This window comes from Etheostoma cragini, chromosome 4 (assembly GCF_013103735.1).
Source record: "Etheostoma cragini isolate CJK2018 chromosome 4, CSU_Ecrag_1.0, whole genome shotgun sequence".
Lineage (NCBI taxonomy): Eukaryota > Metazoa > Chordata > Actinopteri > Perciformes > Percidae > Etheostoma > Etheostoma cragini.
Window position 1 is genome coordinate 26,641,328 of NC_048410.1, and position 17,023 is coordinate 26,658,350.

General features: G+C 39.7%; 2 non-coding genes across 2 annotated transcripts; one reads left to right on the forward strand and one right to left on the reverse strand.

The window, feature by feature from the left end:
* Positions 1–9,395: 9,395 nt before the first annotated feature.
* Positions 9,396–9,467, reverse strand: trnac-gca. The gene has a single exon. It is a non-coding gene; the product is annotated as a tRNA-Cys (tRNA).
* Positions 9,468–11,267: 1,800 nt separating this feature from the next.
* Positions 11,268–11,339, forward strand: trnac-gca. The gene has a single exon. It is a non-coding gene; the product is annotated as a tRNA-Cys (tRNA).
* The last annotated feature ends 5,684 nt before the right edge of the window (positions 11,340–17,023 follow it).

Consider the following 17,023-nt stretch of genomic DNA (forward strand, 5'->3'; position numbering starts at 1 on the left):
ATGGGAGAAAATCGTGTTGTGGTTTATTGGCATTTCTTTAAACCAATCACAATTGTCATGGGTGGTGCTAAACAGCCTTGGGAAGGAACTTGTTCTGGTGAAACATGTGAACGTTCAAAAGTTGTTTTAGTCGTGCAACAGAAAACTCAGATTGGACAGATAGTCTAGGTAGCTCTCTGGATTTCCCCTGCAGAGATGTGAGGAGCAGTTAACCATAGTCTTCAGAAATCCACCGGGACATCCGGTGGAATTCCCAGCGGCAACAGAACAATCGCAGAAGTGGAACGTCATGGATGTAGACTAGGGGTCCTCTGCTGGAGCTGCTGCCCCTCCCAACTTGATCACGGATAAAGGGATGAAGATGGATGGATAAATCTAATCACGAAGACTGATTCATGCTTACTCTATTTGCTTATTCCCTCTTCATCCTCTTGCTTCCAACTCAATCAGCTAACTGAGCGTGATCACTCCTTCACGAGCAGTGTCTAGACTCCTACATCTCATGGTATCATTCCCCCATTAAAATAATGATGGGCTCTAAGTGCTAAAGATGCTTTTTCTTTAACTCATCTGCTGTGCACTAAGTAAATGGATTGCATTTTTAGGCTTAGATGTGTTTTAGGCATAAAGCACTTTTACACAGTACGGATAGAATTCAGGGTTCAGTGTCTTGCCCAAGGACACTTTGACATGGAAATGCATGGACAGGGATTGAACCACCAACCTTCAGACTGGTAGATGACCTGAGTCTCAGCCATCAATATCAAAAGATTAAGTAAATACCGTAAATTAACTACACAACCTTGGTCACATACAAAATATTCCATGAATAGAGCCCTACTTTATGTTTTTCATTCCACAGGACAAGTTACAAATGAGGGTCATGATGTGTCAGTGCTAAAGTCTTTTGCACTGATTCAAGCTACTTTAATTGACTCATCTTTGTGTTATGATATTGAGTTTGCCTGGGGAAATTTAACATCTTCATTATATCCTAGACGTCACCATAACCAAGCTGCTGCTCTAAATAGCTGAAAGAAGTAGGTAATTACTTGTTGTTGTTTTTTTTGCTTTCCAGGCACGTAGGAGCTCTGTGGACTCACTGGGGATCAAAATTATAGATGCTAATGAATGCTACAGACATTACGATGACAATTACAGCAGCACTGCCAGTTAAACTAAGGCAGAATGAACACAGCTTTAGTGTAGGAGCAAAAGAGAATGTTTAAAATGATGTGTTCTAACTGATTTCACTGACTTCTCGTATTTCTTCTCATCCTTCCATCAATGTCTGGTTCTGTCTTCTAATTTGCGATTTGCACTTGGCTTCATGTTTGTAGTGAATTCAACTTAAATGCTGCAGCAGCAAAGCAGCAAGTACAAGAGTGACTGCCACATAAATTAAACTGAATGTAGTGTTTGTTATCAAATGAATGATAATTAAATTAACAATGCAACATAAAATTACAAAAAAGACAATGAAACAACATGAAGAGCTTGCCAAGGTGAGCAAAACTGTGCTGGGACAGAAACATGTATGTCAGTACGCAGATTGGTGTTGAAATCCATTGTAATTAACATTAAAACCAGGTAAACTGCATCAAATGTGCTCTATCAAAGATGAAAATGCCAACTTCTTTTAGTTGCCTTTCATACACGAGATGCTTTTTAGACACTGGAAAAAAAGAAACCTTGGTACAGCCCTGGATTTTAAACATGTGGTGGAAGCCCAGCCATTTATTTGGTGATCAATGAGCATGTACAGCTTACGTCTGTGGGGGTATAGCTCAGTGGTAGAGAATTTGACTGCAGGTCAAGAGATCCCCAGTTCAAATCTAGGTGCCCCCTACACAGATGATGTGTACAGGCTTTATCATTTTATAAAAGTGGTTGTTTTATTCTTACCTTAAAGCTTTGAGGTTTTACTAACTTGTACAGAGTTTGTACATATTTGCCTGATATTTAATAAGACAGACATAAATGATCACAAACCTCCGAAGTTCATTATCTACAGACGTAGCTACTTTGGATGGCGTTGCCTTGTCCTTCAGAGGCACTGTAAGGAAGCTTGGAGTTATCCATATTTAGGATATATCATTTAACACAGTACAACCATGTGAATGAATTTAAAGTATATACTGTCCTTATTAAGTTCATTGTAATAAATAAAAGTGTTTAATGCAAATAATGTGTCTCTGAGGTTCTTCAAATAAAACGTTCACAGAATGTCTTAGGCAATGTCTGTTGTGTAATGTTGTTTTCTTGTATTTTAAAATTCTGGTTGCTTTCCTGGGAGGTTAGACAAGTAGAGTGGTACTGCATGAGAAGTCGACGGGATAGATACAATAATGTCAGCTATATGTAGATTTCAATCTCGGTACAGAGAATAGCATTTTCCCATGTCAAATACAAAATGCAAGGGAAAATCTGTAATATCCATCAAATCTGAATTTAATCTCTGACAACCCCTTAAATAAAAAAGAATCCAGTGATGAAAACGTCCTACACACTGCACATTACATGGGTTGGTGTCAATGTGAAAATTTGCCACATATAACTTGGTTGTATACATTTATTGATATATATTTTGTTCTGTTCTTTGATTTATCTTTTGTCCTTTATTTTGTTGTTACACATTAAACTGTAATAATACTCCTTGTTAAAGGAACAGTTCATAAAGGCCCTGGGGGCACATGCTTTTAGTATGGATTGGTTACTTTGTACAAATCCTTTTGATATGTTAAATATAGAAAAATATGTTCAATCAGTACCAATGGTACATGTTGTCTTTCGAGAAAATAAATTCCCCAGTATGTGTTGGATTGACTCCTGCTTCTGAAGCTGTGGCAGCTGTGCCTACATTTACCAGGTTGTATCGCATGTGAGAGACAACTCTCTTCGCTTTTCTAGTAAGTACAATAACTCAAAACATGTCAAGAACGAAAATATTCTTACATCTAAACAGGAAATACAACCATACATCTTTTGAATTCACGTTAGTCCCTTTCACTGAACCAAGAATGTATTAGTAACCGGTTAACTCATCAAAAAACACACAGTTAAACCCACCAATCCATCTTGGTTAGCATTTCCACTGTTCCCAACAATCCCAAACTCATTGTAATGACAACTGCTAGAATTAGGAATAAAGTTTGGTACTGGTTAAAGGTAAGGAGAGACACATATATCGACAGGGGAAACAGACTTCAACACCACACCGCCAGCACACGGCCCTCATCCACCTGTCCTGCCGCAACTGCCTGGTAAACTGTGGTCTTGCTGGCGGCTCTGGTGGTCTTGTTTGTCTTTTCCAGTTAATCAAGATCCTAAACGTCTCCAGCCCTCTGGCCAAGTAAACATGCAGAAACACACACGGAGCCCTCTGAGAACTGTCCGCAACGACAGTATCAATCAAAAACTGTCTAGGCTGATGATTCGGCTTTTTCTGCAGCAGAATCATTTAGTTTTTGTTGTTACCAGAGGGCAATCTGAACAAAGACAGCACCAATTGCTGTTTGATTTGGCAGCCAAGGCTTTCGTCCATGTCCTCCCCCCTGCAATTGCAGTCTCCAAAAGCCAGTGATGTCGAATGTGTGTTAAAGCAGATTTTGCAACAGCGGCTGGCTGAGCCCCAGAGAGACACACAGGCCACACTTGGCCAGTGTGAATCCACTTATGTACTCAAAATAGCAAGTGTAAGTACAGAAGTGCAGGATTTGAGACACAGCAATAAACTTGAATTAGCCGCAGCCGTGAGCCAGAGTTAGTAGAAGAAGCAGCCATGTGCACCACTTTGTAGTTTCCCCTGGAAATATTTGGATGTGTTTTCTCTTTGTAGATAATGTTCTAAATGTTGTGCCTAAGTTGTGAAATTTATGTTTTCATAATTAACTCAGGCCCACCGTTATTAAGACAATAAACGGATGGAACATAGATAGCCATAGAAGAAGTAGTTACTAACTGAGTGAATAGTTTAGATCCCATATGCCATGTTTGTTATGGCTGCACCATTCCAACTAATGAAAATAATAGTGAAATAAAATAAAATGTTTTGTACACATTTCTCCAGAAACCAGCCTGACACTTTTTTGGATGCCCACTTCAATTTGTGATAAAGTTTCTGGGTCTGAAGAGTTTAAAGGCCGACTTTGGATCTCATTGACAAAATCGTCACTTAACACATATGTAAAGTAGTAGTATACAGGAAGTTTTCCCGCCTGGCCCGTCTCACCTTTCTCACCCTGTCTGTCTGTGACCAGACTTCTCAAACAACATGAATTATTTAGTCCTACCGGATTGATGCTGTGGCGGCTTGGTGCCTTTTAAGCCCTGCTAGGGCTGCCAGTGCACCACCTTTTAATAGCTCCACCCAATGACAAATGAACATAAATGGCATTACATGCTGTGTTGTGAGACATTTTATTATTCTCCCTGTGACTAATGAACACACATGACCAATAACACAGATTGATGGCTAAAAGGTAGACAGATGCATTTATAATCAGAAAGAAGCTTGAGTCCTGCTAATCAAGTTTCCTAACGCATGATACAGTGTCTCATTGGACCAGGATGGACAGAGATGTAGTGGGCTTTGAACAAATGTATGACACAAGTCAGCTAATTGCTAGAAACGAAATACAGATAAATGATCTGTTGTGTGGACTGAGATTAATAGAACTAATTCACAGATTAGAAAATGTCAGTAGATCATAGGGAAAAAGACAGACAGCAAGGAACACTAAGGAGGAGGAGGAAGTCTCTTTTTCAAAACACAATTACTGCCTTTTCAAATAAAGCCCACAAAGACACACACGGTGCTGGTTCGTCCAGGAAGCTAAATAAATCACGATAAAGCTGGATGGGAGACGTAAACATTCTTTATGTTGTCATCACACTGCTGATTTTTGCAGCACGACAGAGCATTCATTTTTACTGACTTTCATCTATCAACATTGTGCACTGCCACAGAGCTGCTCCCGGGAGAGCATTATCTTGAAGATGACAGAATATAGGTCCACTCTATATGTAAACCTTCCTATCTAAAAGAAGTTATTGATGTCTGCGTCTGTGAAAAACTTCCAAGTAACAACTCTTTACATGAATTTATTTTATTCCTAAAAATTGCAATGTGGTCGGTCAGTTAGTTGATAAGAGATGGAAATAGAGTTTCCAACTCCTTCCTGTTCTTATAGTTGGCTTTAAAGTCAACATGACTTGCCAAATAAACATTGTTCAACCTTTTAATTTTAAATTCTGTTATGTTCCCTCTCACAGAATGAGCCTTCCTCCTTTTGACAGAGTTAAAGCATAAATAAATGATGTTGGGCAGAGCTAATGGCTCTCTTTAATTGTCTCTGAGGAGCAACAAATTCTCTCGTAAAAATGGTGCTGTGAAGGGCCGAGTTCAAATGAATAACTGCTACTATTACTTTTACTACTACTACTAATACTACTACTATGTCTGTAGTTTACACCCTTCTTATCACCTATTAACACCCCATTCTGTTGATCTCCATTGCCTTTACTGCATCTGCATTAGGACTTTCACAACATATGATTTTCACCAAACAATTATCGTAGCCAAAAGAATACCTGATAACGGTATTGTGTTATCTAGACATTGAGCCTAGGTGTCATTGAGACTGGCTGCTATATCAGCGCTGTGTGAAGGAGAGTTACCGCAGCACTTTTCTAACTTTTGTAACTGCTGCTGTCAGACTTTATCATCAACACTGATCCAAGTACACTGTAAAACTAACAACTCACTCATAGGCAACATTAAAGGTCCCATGGCATGAAAATGTCACTTTATGAGTTTTTTTAACATTGATATGCATTCCCGCAGCCTGCCCATGGTCCCCCAGTAGCTAGAAATGGTGACAGGTGTAAACCGAGCCCTGGGTGTCCTGCTCTGCCTTTGAGAAAATAAAAGCTCAGATGGGCCGATCTGGAATCTTGCATTTTATGACCACAAAATTCCAGATTGGCCAAGGTAACCTCCCCTTTCTCTGCTTGTCCTGCCCGGAGAATTTGGCCCACTCATGAGAAAGAGAGAGACATCATGGCTTTCAAACGAAAGTCACACATTGTTTATTTAACCATATTTGTGCGTTCAAGTACTGCCAATAACTGTGTAACCACTTGTCAAATTATCGTGGCTAGCAGATGGGCAAACATTAGCTAAGGGATGAATCAGCAATTAAACTACCTTGATATTTTATTTAATAATTTGTTTTTATTTTTCCAATCTATTCTTTTCAGTATGCTAACGTATTTTATATGAGATCTGGGTTCAAATAGCAGCAGTCTCATTTTACTCGCCTGAAGTGAGAAGTAACATGTCGTGACAAGTGACAGTTGAGACATAGTCTCCATTTGTTTTAATTTTTCACACAGCTATTTATTTTTTCACTGTATTATTTTTAAGGTTGGATTATTATTTGTTTTGTGAATTTATTTCCAATTAAAAAAACGTTATGTTAATTTTAGTTTTTTAATTTAATCCATATAATAAGAAAGTAGGCAGATAATTTGCAGCGGCAACCTGGACGGGACAAAGCTTGAATGTGCGAGACAACAAGTTACATATTAAATACTCAAAATATAAACCTACAAAATACAATAAAAGAATCTTCCAGAAATACATATGTAATATGGTAAACAGTTATGGCAGGTATGGCAGTAAAATAGTACAATAGTCCAAGTAAAAACACTCAGTGTAGGATAGAGTCTATGTACAGTTTGTCCAGATGGAATAGTGTAGAGTGCATTAAACGAATATTAAACTCATGTGAAAAAGTGCAGGTGAGAATGTGACAGACAATGATGTGACGGAGGGCAAAACTGCATGAATGATAAAGAAGAGTTACCACTTGAAGTGATTGGACAAGACCTCAAACAGCAGTACTTAAAAGGCAGCAAGTGGGATAAGGGTGTCAAGTTTAAACTTTTTGTGATTTATTCCAGTCATTGGCAGCTGAAAACAGAGAAGAATGGCATTTTTTTTAGGAAGAAGTTTGAGCATTTTTATAAATGGCATCACTAGAAATCTAGAATTGGTACGCTAGTTATTTTCACCATGACAAGTTTGACGGCATATGTAACAGAGGCCCTATTACAGAATGGAAAGCCTATTCTAGACGTAATTTTAGATTGGAGATGGTTTATGTGGGCCTGAAGGGAGAGGGAACTGTCTAACCAAACACCTACAAATCTATAAGTAGCCACATATTCTAATTCTGACCCATTTAAAGTGATGCTGGTCAGACAAGCAGGAATGGGAAGCTATCGATTAAAAAGCCTGCACTTAGTTTTATCACTGTTTAAAAAGTCATTGAAGGTTTTGAAAAGAATGCTTGATGGCATTAAAGCTCTCCTGGAGATTTGATGTACAGTATCTAATGAAGGGGCGGATGTATACAGTATAGTATCGTCAGCATAGTGGTGGATCTGAGAGTCACTCACATTTGGATATACAGAGAGAACAGTGTCAGCCCATAAATTGAACCTGTGACACCCACATGGAGAAAGTAGTTTGAGGCAGATCTAAGAGAAACCAAGGCTAATGAGTCTGCTTATAAGGATAGGGTGGTTGAAAGAGTCAAAGTGCCTTGAACAGATCATTTTAGATGGTTGCACATTAAGGCTTTTCATCAATAGCAGCTGTGATGTCATTTAAAACCTTGAGCGTGGCTGTGGTGCAACTGTGACCTACATGGAAGCCTGATTGCATAGCACAAAGGATACGGTGAGATTATAGATGGTTTTTAATCTGTTTGTTAACCATGCTTTCCAAGACTTTGAAAAGAAATGGGTGGGATAGACGTTGGTCTGTAACAGCAGGGATCAAGGGTGTCTTCCCCCTTTAAGAGGGGAATGGACAGCTTTCCAGTCTTTAGGGCGTTCTGAAGATGAGAAAGATAAATTAAACAGACTCATAATGGGGCTGCGTTAAAATTCATAAATATTTTTAGAAAAGAAGAATTCAGATTAACTAGCCCAGCGGATTTGCATCCATTAAGGATGATAAAACCAGCTTTTTCTGTGACACAATGAAACCTGATGAGTCATATTTCTTTCTCTTTCTCTCTCTCTCTCTCTCTCAAATGGCAGTGTAAGATGACTTAATCTTACGTCACACATAAACACAGTCACACATGGTGAATGCAGGAAAACCGAAGATGAGATGAACAGGATGACCTAAATTGAGGGCAGCTACATTATAGGCTCAATGATAAGTTTATCAAACTTAATGATTGGGTTTCCAAGCCCCCCCCCCCCCCCCCCCCCCCCCCCCCCCCCCCCCCCCCCGCCACAACAGCAACAGCACAATGTCCACGAGTAGGCTTGAAGAGATATATCAATTCCTGTTTTTCCGTTTCTTGAGGCAAAAAAGTGGCTGGTAAAAATTCACCCGCCACTGTGGCAAGTGGTCTAAAACCTTAACTTCATGCCCTGGTAGGGGGCATCCAGATTTGAACTGGGGACCTCTTAATCTGCGGTCAGATGCTCTACAACTGAGATATAACCCCACACGGCATGTGCAGAACATGCGTATTGATCAGCAAAGAACTTGCAAGGCCTCCACCAGATGGTTGAGATAAGGTTAAGATCCAGGTCTGTTTCCACATCTGATTAAAAAAGTATACATTCAAAATTTCCATGTCTTTTTTCCAGTATCCAAAATTCCTCTCCTGTATGAAAGGCAGCTAAAAGAACTAGGCCTTTTCATCTTTGATAAAGGCACATCTGCTGAGGCCATCCTGAATTCATGTTATTACAATGGATTTCAACAGTAAGGGCAGAAACGTGGTCAACTCAACAATCCTGACTAGCTTGAAACATCTGTGTACGTGTACTTACCCGTACCGTTTTTTCCAAGTCACATTTCAATAAAAGTTTCTATGTCTTCTATTTAGTATCCAAAACTCATCTATGTTATGAAAGGCCGCAAAAAGAAGTTGACATTTTCACCTTGGATGAAGGTACATCTGAATTCATAGTAATTAGAATAGATTTGAACACTAAGGGCAAAAATGTGCTTCACACAACCATCCTGTTTTGCTCGAAGCGTCTACTTACGTCTTACACAGACCATGTTTCTGCCCTAGCCCAGTTTTTCTCACCTACGCAAACTCCACATAAGTTAGTCAATTTAATTTAAATTTATTTATGATAACATAATAGTCAAATAACAGAAGCAACATCTCAGGATAATTTGGGAGAGAAGGCGAGAGGTTCTAAATACTTGAACTTACCTCAACCACCTATTTGACTTCTTCATGTTTTGCTCACCTACACAAACTCTATAAATTAATAGAAGCTCTGCCCTTGAAGGTGGGAATCAAAGACAATCGGTAGATTTAGAGTTTAGAGCCTAAAATAATGATCTGTGAAGGGGGCATCCAGATTTGAACTGGAGACCTCTTGATCTGCAGTCAAATGCTCTACCACTGAGCTATACCCCCACACAACTCATTCAGAGTTTGCTTTTTGGATTAGCAAAGAACTGGCAAAATGTGCTTCACGCAACCATCCTGTTTTGCTCGAAGCGTCTACTTACGTGTTACTTACACAGACCATTTTCCTGCCCTAGCACAGTTTTTCTCACCTACGCAAACTCCACATAAGTTAGTTAATTCAATTTTTAATTCAACAGCAGCAACATCTCAGGATAATTTGAGAGAGAAGGCGAGAGGTTCTAAATACTTGAGTCAATTTTTCCTTCTGCTTGTGAAACCTTTCCTTTGCCACTGGCTGCAAGAATACCTTAAAGCATGACTGATTCACCCCCGTGCTTAACAGTTGGACAGAGATTCTTTTCATTAAATTCTGTGCCCTTTCTTCTACAAATGTACCTTTGCTCATTACGGCTTTTAAACTCATCGGTCTACAGAACTTGTTTCCACAATGCAGGCTTGTCTATATGTTCATTTGCAAACTTCAAGCGCTGATTTTTGTGGATTATACGTAGAAGAGGTTTTCTTCTGATGACTCTTCCATGAAGACCATATTTGAACAAGTATCTCTTTATAGTCGAAGGGTGTACCACAACTCCAGTGTCTGCCAGGTCTTTCTGGATGGATTGTGCAGTCAAATGTGGGTTTGGACCTGCTTTTCTCACAATCCTGCGAGCTGTTCTGTCTGATATTTGTCTTGGTCTTCCAGTTCTTGCTTTACCTTCCACAGTTCCTGATGACTGCCATTTCTTAATTACATTCCGAACAGAGGCTGTTGGCATCTGAAAACGATACTGTCATTTGATGCCTTATGGAGAGTTGTCCATCTTTTTTTTCTTCTTTATGCACATTAATAGATATTTGTACCTTGGGTGCTCAAACATTCGAGCCCCACTGTAAGTTTAAGCTCCAGGGTTGTGTCCACATCTGATACTTTGGCAGATAGCCAATGAGAATTGAGTGATCCAGACGTGTAACTGACGTGTAATCGGTAAGCAGGGTACGCAGTTGCTTACTGGCCTGAACCAATCAGGGGCCCGCATCACTGAAAGACATTGATTGACGGTCCATGACACAATGTCCATGAGTAGGCTCGAAGAGACACATAAATTCCTGTTTTTCCCTTTTTTGAGGCAAAAAAGTGGCTGGTAAAAATCCACCCGCCACTGTGGCAAGTGGTCTTAAACCTTAACTTTATGCCCTGGTAGGGGGGCATCCAGACTGGGGACCTCTTGATCTGCAGTCAAATGCTCTACCACTAAGCTATACCCCCCCATAACGTGTGCAGAACATGCGTATTGATCAGCAAAGAACTGGCAAGGCTTCCACCAGATGGTTGAGATAAGCAATGAAATTAAATGACAGATGAGGTTTTACTGGCAGAAATCTTATATAGAACATTGCTCTTGGTTGGCAGTCATCTTAAACTGAAGGTTTTGCCATGGTCTTCACAATCTCCCGACCTCAACATCATAAAAAAATCTATGGATAGATCTTAAAAGAGCAGTGCGTGACAGACAGAAAATAAATCTCAAAGAAGTAGAAGACTTTTGGAAGGAAGAATGGGCGAAGATACCTCAAACAAGAACTGAAAGACACTTGGCTGGCTACAAGAAGCGTTTCTAACCTGTTATACTTGTCAAAGGGGGAGTACAAGATAATAACTCTGCAGGGTACCCAAACTTTTGCAGACGCCAATTTTTTTGTTTTCTGTTGTTTTGAAATTGTGAATGATGGAAATAAAATCTTGCTTTGTGTGACATGTTATACAAATGTCATATCATCAAGCATATTCTGAATGAGTTGTGTGGGGGTATAGCTCAGTGGTAGAGTATTTGACTGCAGATCAAGAGGTCTCCAGTTCAAATCTGGGTGCCCCCTTAAGAGATGATTAGTTTAGGCTCTAAACTACCGATTGCCTTTGATTCCCACCTTCAAGGGCAGAGCTTCTATTAATTTATATTAAATTTTGAATGTATACTTTTTTAATCAGATGTGGAAACAAAACTGGATCTTAACCTTATCTCAACCATCTGGTGGAGGCCTTGCCAGTTCTTTGCAAATGAATACGCATGTTCTGCACATTTTGTGTGGGGGTATAGCTCAGTGGTAGAGCATTTCAGTGCAGATCAAGAGGTCCTCAGTTCAAATCTGGATGCCCCCTACCAGGGCATGAAGTTAAGGTTTTAGACCACTTGCCACAGTGGCGGGTGGATTTTTACCAGCTACTTTTCTGCCTCAAAAAAGTGAAAAACAGGAATTGATGTGTCTCTTCGAGCCTACTCGTGGACATTGTGCTGTTGCTGTTGTGGCGGGGGGGGCTTGGAAACCCAATCATACAGTTTGATAAACTTATCATTGCGCCAACAATAATGTAGCTGCCCTCAATTTAGGTCATCCTGTACATCTCATCTGCGGGTTTTCCTGCATCCAGCATGTGTGACTGTGTTTATGTGTGTATGTGCGCGCATCAGTCACAGGTAGAACGGAGTAGGAGCCCCCCCCCGCTGCAGCGAGCCGACAGGATTGAAAACAGCGGCAACTTCCAGCGACTTTATAGTGAAAAAACGTTACAGCATAGATTGATGTTAAAATGTGTCCATGTCGGCAGGAAGTCTTTTGTACGCACGCCTCGTCTTCATTTCAGAAACAAGGAAATGAATTTGACCCATTGTCACTCCTGATTGGTCAATGGCTGCACATTGGACTGCTGGGATTGTTGCTTGTAATGAAAATGCGAAAGGGGTTCCCGACTGTCAATCAATGTCTTCCAGTGATGCGGGCCCTTGATTGGTCCGGGCCAGTGAGCAACTGCGTAACCAATAGTTGCGCATCTGAATTACTCAATTCTCATCGGCTACCTGCCAAAGTATCAGATGTGGACACAGACCTTGATCTTAACGTTATCGTAACCATATGGTGAAGGTCTTGCCAGTTTGTTGCTGATCAATAAGCATAGTCTGTACATCATGAGTGGAGGTATAACTCAGGGGTGGAGCATTTGACTGCAGATCAATAGGTCCCCAGTTCAAATCTTTGTGTGACTTGTACAGATGAAGTATCATGGCTGGTAACTTTATATTATAGGTTGTCTTTGATTCCCACCTTCAAGGAAAGAGCTTTCCCTAATTAAAATAAAAACGATATATGGGTAAGTACACATGCCTAGATGTTTAAAGCTAGTCAGGATCTTTGTGTAGACCACGTTTTTGCCCTTACTTTTGAAATCCATAGTAATAACAGGAATCCTGGATGGCCTCAGCAGATGTGCCTTTAACGAAGATGAAAAGTCCTAGTTCTTGTCGCGGCCTTTCATACAGGAGAGGAATTTAGGATACTGGAAAAAAATGGACAATTTTGAGTCTGGTAATCATAATAGGATAGTTGTCAAAGTGCCATGAACAGAGCAATATAGACAGTTGTCCAGTTGTGCTTTTCATCAATAGCAGCTATGATGTCTCTAAAAATCATGAGTGTGACGGTGTTGCAACTATGACCAGCACTGAAGCCTGATTGCATAGTAGAAACTGTGAGATTCAAGATGGTGGATTGAGTTAGCAGCTGCTCCTTTAGTCCTGTTTGATGTTTGATGCCCTGCTAGGCCCAGCACTACAACTATTAGTAGTACTATTAGTCATAGTTCTAGTATTGTGATGTGTTGTTACAATAATTGCCACTTCATTAAGTCATTCCATTATACTCACTGCTATAATTCTTTTGAGTTAATTTAGATGTCTCTCTTTCTCTTTTCCAGATGACTGTCAACCAAGAGCCAGGTTCTATATGAGGTTTCTGTAATCCCATGTGATCATTTTCTTTTTGTTCAATATGTATTGCACCGATAATTAAATTTGAACCACATATTTAAAATGAGATTATAATTAAAAATGTTGCAACATGCAGCTTCAATGAACCTAAAACAATTTATAATTCACATGTAATGATTTTATTTGTGCTCCTTAAAAGATAATGAAGGGATAAATGACTTTAAAACAGTTCAGTTTTTTTAATCATTTCTGTGTCACAAAGGGGGAAAAAACATTGGCATCAGTATTTCACAATAGGTGCATCCATAAGTGCTATCCCATATTTTCTATGGATTCACTAGTAGTATCTCAGCCGTAGGACCTCATAATAAATCCAGCGTCTCTGCAGGATTCTTACATGTCATTTGTCTTTTTAGAGACTATCTGGCTGAGGTAAATTGTTCCGCTTCCAGAAAACGGCCTGTAAAGGAAAAGCCCAAACACGATTTTGTTCTCCCCACTGAATCCATTCAATCCAATGACAATGGGTGGTGAGAGCCCATTCATTGTCAATATGGCCATCAGTGTGGGATGCAAATGTTTGCCAGGAGGATGCATTTGCAAAATTACGAGGCCAGGGCATAAATATTACTTTCAGGACAGAGAGGAGATTTTTGAAAATGACCTCACCTACTAACTCAAATAGGGTCTGTCTTAAAGAGATTCATATCTGTAAACTGGGGAACCGACCTCAGCACTTCACCAGATTAAGTCAGTGGTCCCACTGGTAGCGTGTGTGAGTGTGTGTATTTGTGTGAATGTGTGTGTGTGTTGTCCCAGGACAGGTAGCTGATTTGATTGGATAACTGGCGTGATCCTTTCGCTGACTGCAGAACATCTGTCACTGTTTATTGTCCCGGTGGAGGCGCCAAAGCATCTGTGACCTCAAGGACAGAAATAGTTTGTCCAACATGCTGTTGTACATCAGACTACATTACACAACACCAGTCATTTCTATGAGAGACATTATTTTGGAGATTTTTTTTTTGGTTTAGTTTCAGTCCTTCTATGAAGGTTTAGTTTTAGCTTTTATATACACATATATATTTATGGTTTTACAGCAGTTTTAGTTTGGTTTTGTCAGGGTCAGGTTTAATGTGTCAGGTTCGAGAACAACCAAGAATATACCTTAAATGGTAAATGTAAAAATGTAAATGACAGCAATGGGAATCAACAAACCTGCTGTTGTGGAGAGAGTTTAATCGTAAAATCAGGGTCAGATGCTTTTTAACACCTGCAGAGTAGCTAGAGAGACTATGTGACGGACAGGATGAACCACTTTTTATGTGTTTTGGACAGTATGTAAGAGGTTTTGGGAGTTAAGATCGGCTTTTGCTTTCAGGACATCTATTTGGGTAGAAAAATACACTAGCTATAGTATAGGCTCTTCAAAACTTGTCAAGTTAATGCTTTTTGCCAGTAAAAAGGCTTAATCCCACACTAATAGAGTGGTTCAATGTGATGCACGGAATGCGTTTCAGGGTAAAACTGACATTTCAACACATTCTCACTCCCATCTTGTAAAATACGGACGCTTGGTCAGGTGCCTTTGTCGTTATTGATGCTAAAGGTCTCTTTTTAAGGCGTTTTTTTCATTGCATCACACGCAGACAGCCACTGTCCAAACGTCTGTATTTTACGCCTTCAGAGTGAAAACAGATTGGACATTTGGTCTAAAACCAAAGACGGACATATTTGATAAATGTTGGAAAGGATGGACTGATTGGATTGAAAAAAACACTCATATTTTGTGGACTGAATGTATCCATAACGTCTGCCGATACAACCGTCAGCTCACAGTGCTCTGTACCCAGCTCAAAATCCCCTATTTTCAGATAACTAAACCACCAACTACCAGTGATACAACGGAGGTCTGTCGCGAAGCTTTGTAGCGGTTTAAACAACCTCCTGGTTTTATAGGATATCATACATCTTGGTGTGCAAATATTTTCGTACAATATCATACGGACTTGTTCATGAGAATGCTTTAAAAATGTATGATACTCTATACATGTTGAAAAAAAAAAAAAAAAGATAGTTATGAAAAATAAACTATTAAACTGTAATATAGAGAGGGTAAAATAAAAACATACAGTATATTAGCAGTGTGTGCAGGTACAAACAGGTAGCAGAAGTACTAAACTGGAAACATCTAGGTAATCTTTACTAGTCCAACGTAGATCTATAATGTCCTAGGAAGTGAAACACTGCTGTTAGGTTGTTGTAATGTAATTCTGAAACAATTGTAATGATTATCTGCTGACAATGGGATTATTAACTAGGTGATTTCAGTATACACTTTAGGTTTCAAATTGCTTCCAATAGATCTGTGAGTAGTGACTCACTTTACGAGGACTTGAATTTCAGGGATTGATTACTGAGGCAGGGATTTTGAGAATGACAACACAAGGAGAGGGTTAAGCCTTCAAGCAGTATATGCATATGTATTTAGTAGTATATTTAGTAGTATATGTATTTTCAGGAAAATTGCATGACATCTGGCGTGTAACTCATGCGCTGGATGTCCATCGCTTCCCGCTCACTGTGTGTTGCGTTCTCAAACTCTGTACGCCTCAAGAAAAAACAACAAACTTTGACAAGTTAAGCAACAAAAATGGTAGGTTTTGAAGAAAATGTGGATTGTGCAATAAGCTAATACAATGGAAGGAGCCAACTACGTTTAAAGTGCCCATATTATGAAAAAGTCACTTTTTCCGGGGTTTACTGGTATTGTTCAACATCTGCACGACTTCCTACGTCACTAGCTGAGACGAGGTGAATAACTGTAGCACATGCTAGCGCTAGCCTGGTAGCTTGTTCTCAATGCTACAACACACACTAGTTGACCATAATCTCCCAAAAAACTACTTCCTGTTCCTGTTTTGCAGGTATTCCACAAGTGGCCCTCGTCTCCCAGCTAATCCTGCCTTGGACTGACCAAAGCTGTGGAAAGAGTTATCTAGCTGATGGAATCTTACCCAGCTACTGAGCTTGCACAGCTCCCACAACGATAGTTAAGAAGTGAGATATCTCACTCTGTAGCTAAAACAGAGAACTCAACACACAAGGTGAAAATAGGATCTGCAGCAATGTGCAGTACAACATAAATATGGTGTTTTAGAAAATGAAACAAACAATTTTAAATACAATTATGAATTGAAAATGAGCACAAGAAGGGCACTTTAACCATGTATCCGATAATTTAAATAGCTTACATTACTTTATTGTGTGAACACTACACTTCATTTAATATTTGATGTGGTGTTTTTTTTCCACAGGGTACAAATTTTCCACGAAAACATGTTCCTTCTCAAGACCACTTTGCAGGGCCACCGTTTCCGGGTCCGGAATTTAGCGCTGCCCAGGACCATTGGGATTGGTTTAAAGAAATGCAAACAACCGTTTTTTCTTTATTTCTATTCCAGAATGTAGGTGACTTGGCCAGACCTACTCCGAAGCACTGTTGCCACTAACTGACTAATCCGGACTAGATGGGAACGTCAACCTGGGACCACTGTTGTTTTCACAGAGTCCGCAACATTCATTGTTCCCTTTTTCTGCTGAATAACCTGTTTCTATGAAAACTGTTTGGATAGCTCTGTGGATTATCCAGAGAAAAAGGAGGCGGAATATACTGTATATTATATAGTATCATACATTCAGGGCTCTAGACATTATTCAAATGAAACAATCTAAGACAGCTGCACTGCTCAGGAGAAGATAACACAATTTATATTTAACTTTGACATTTCACTCTGA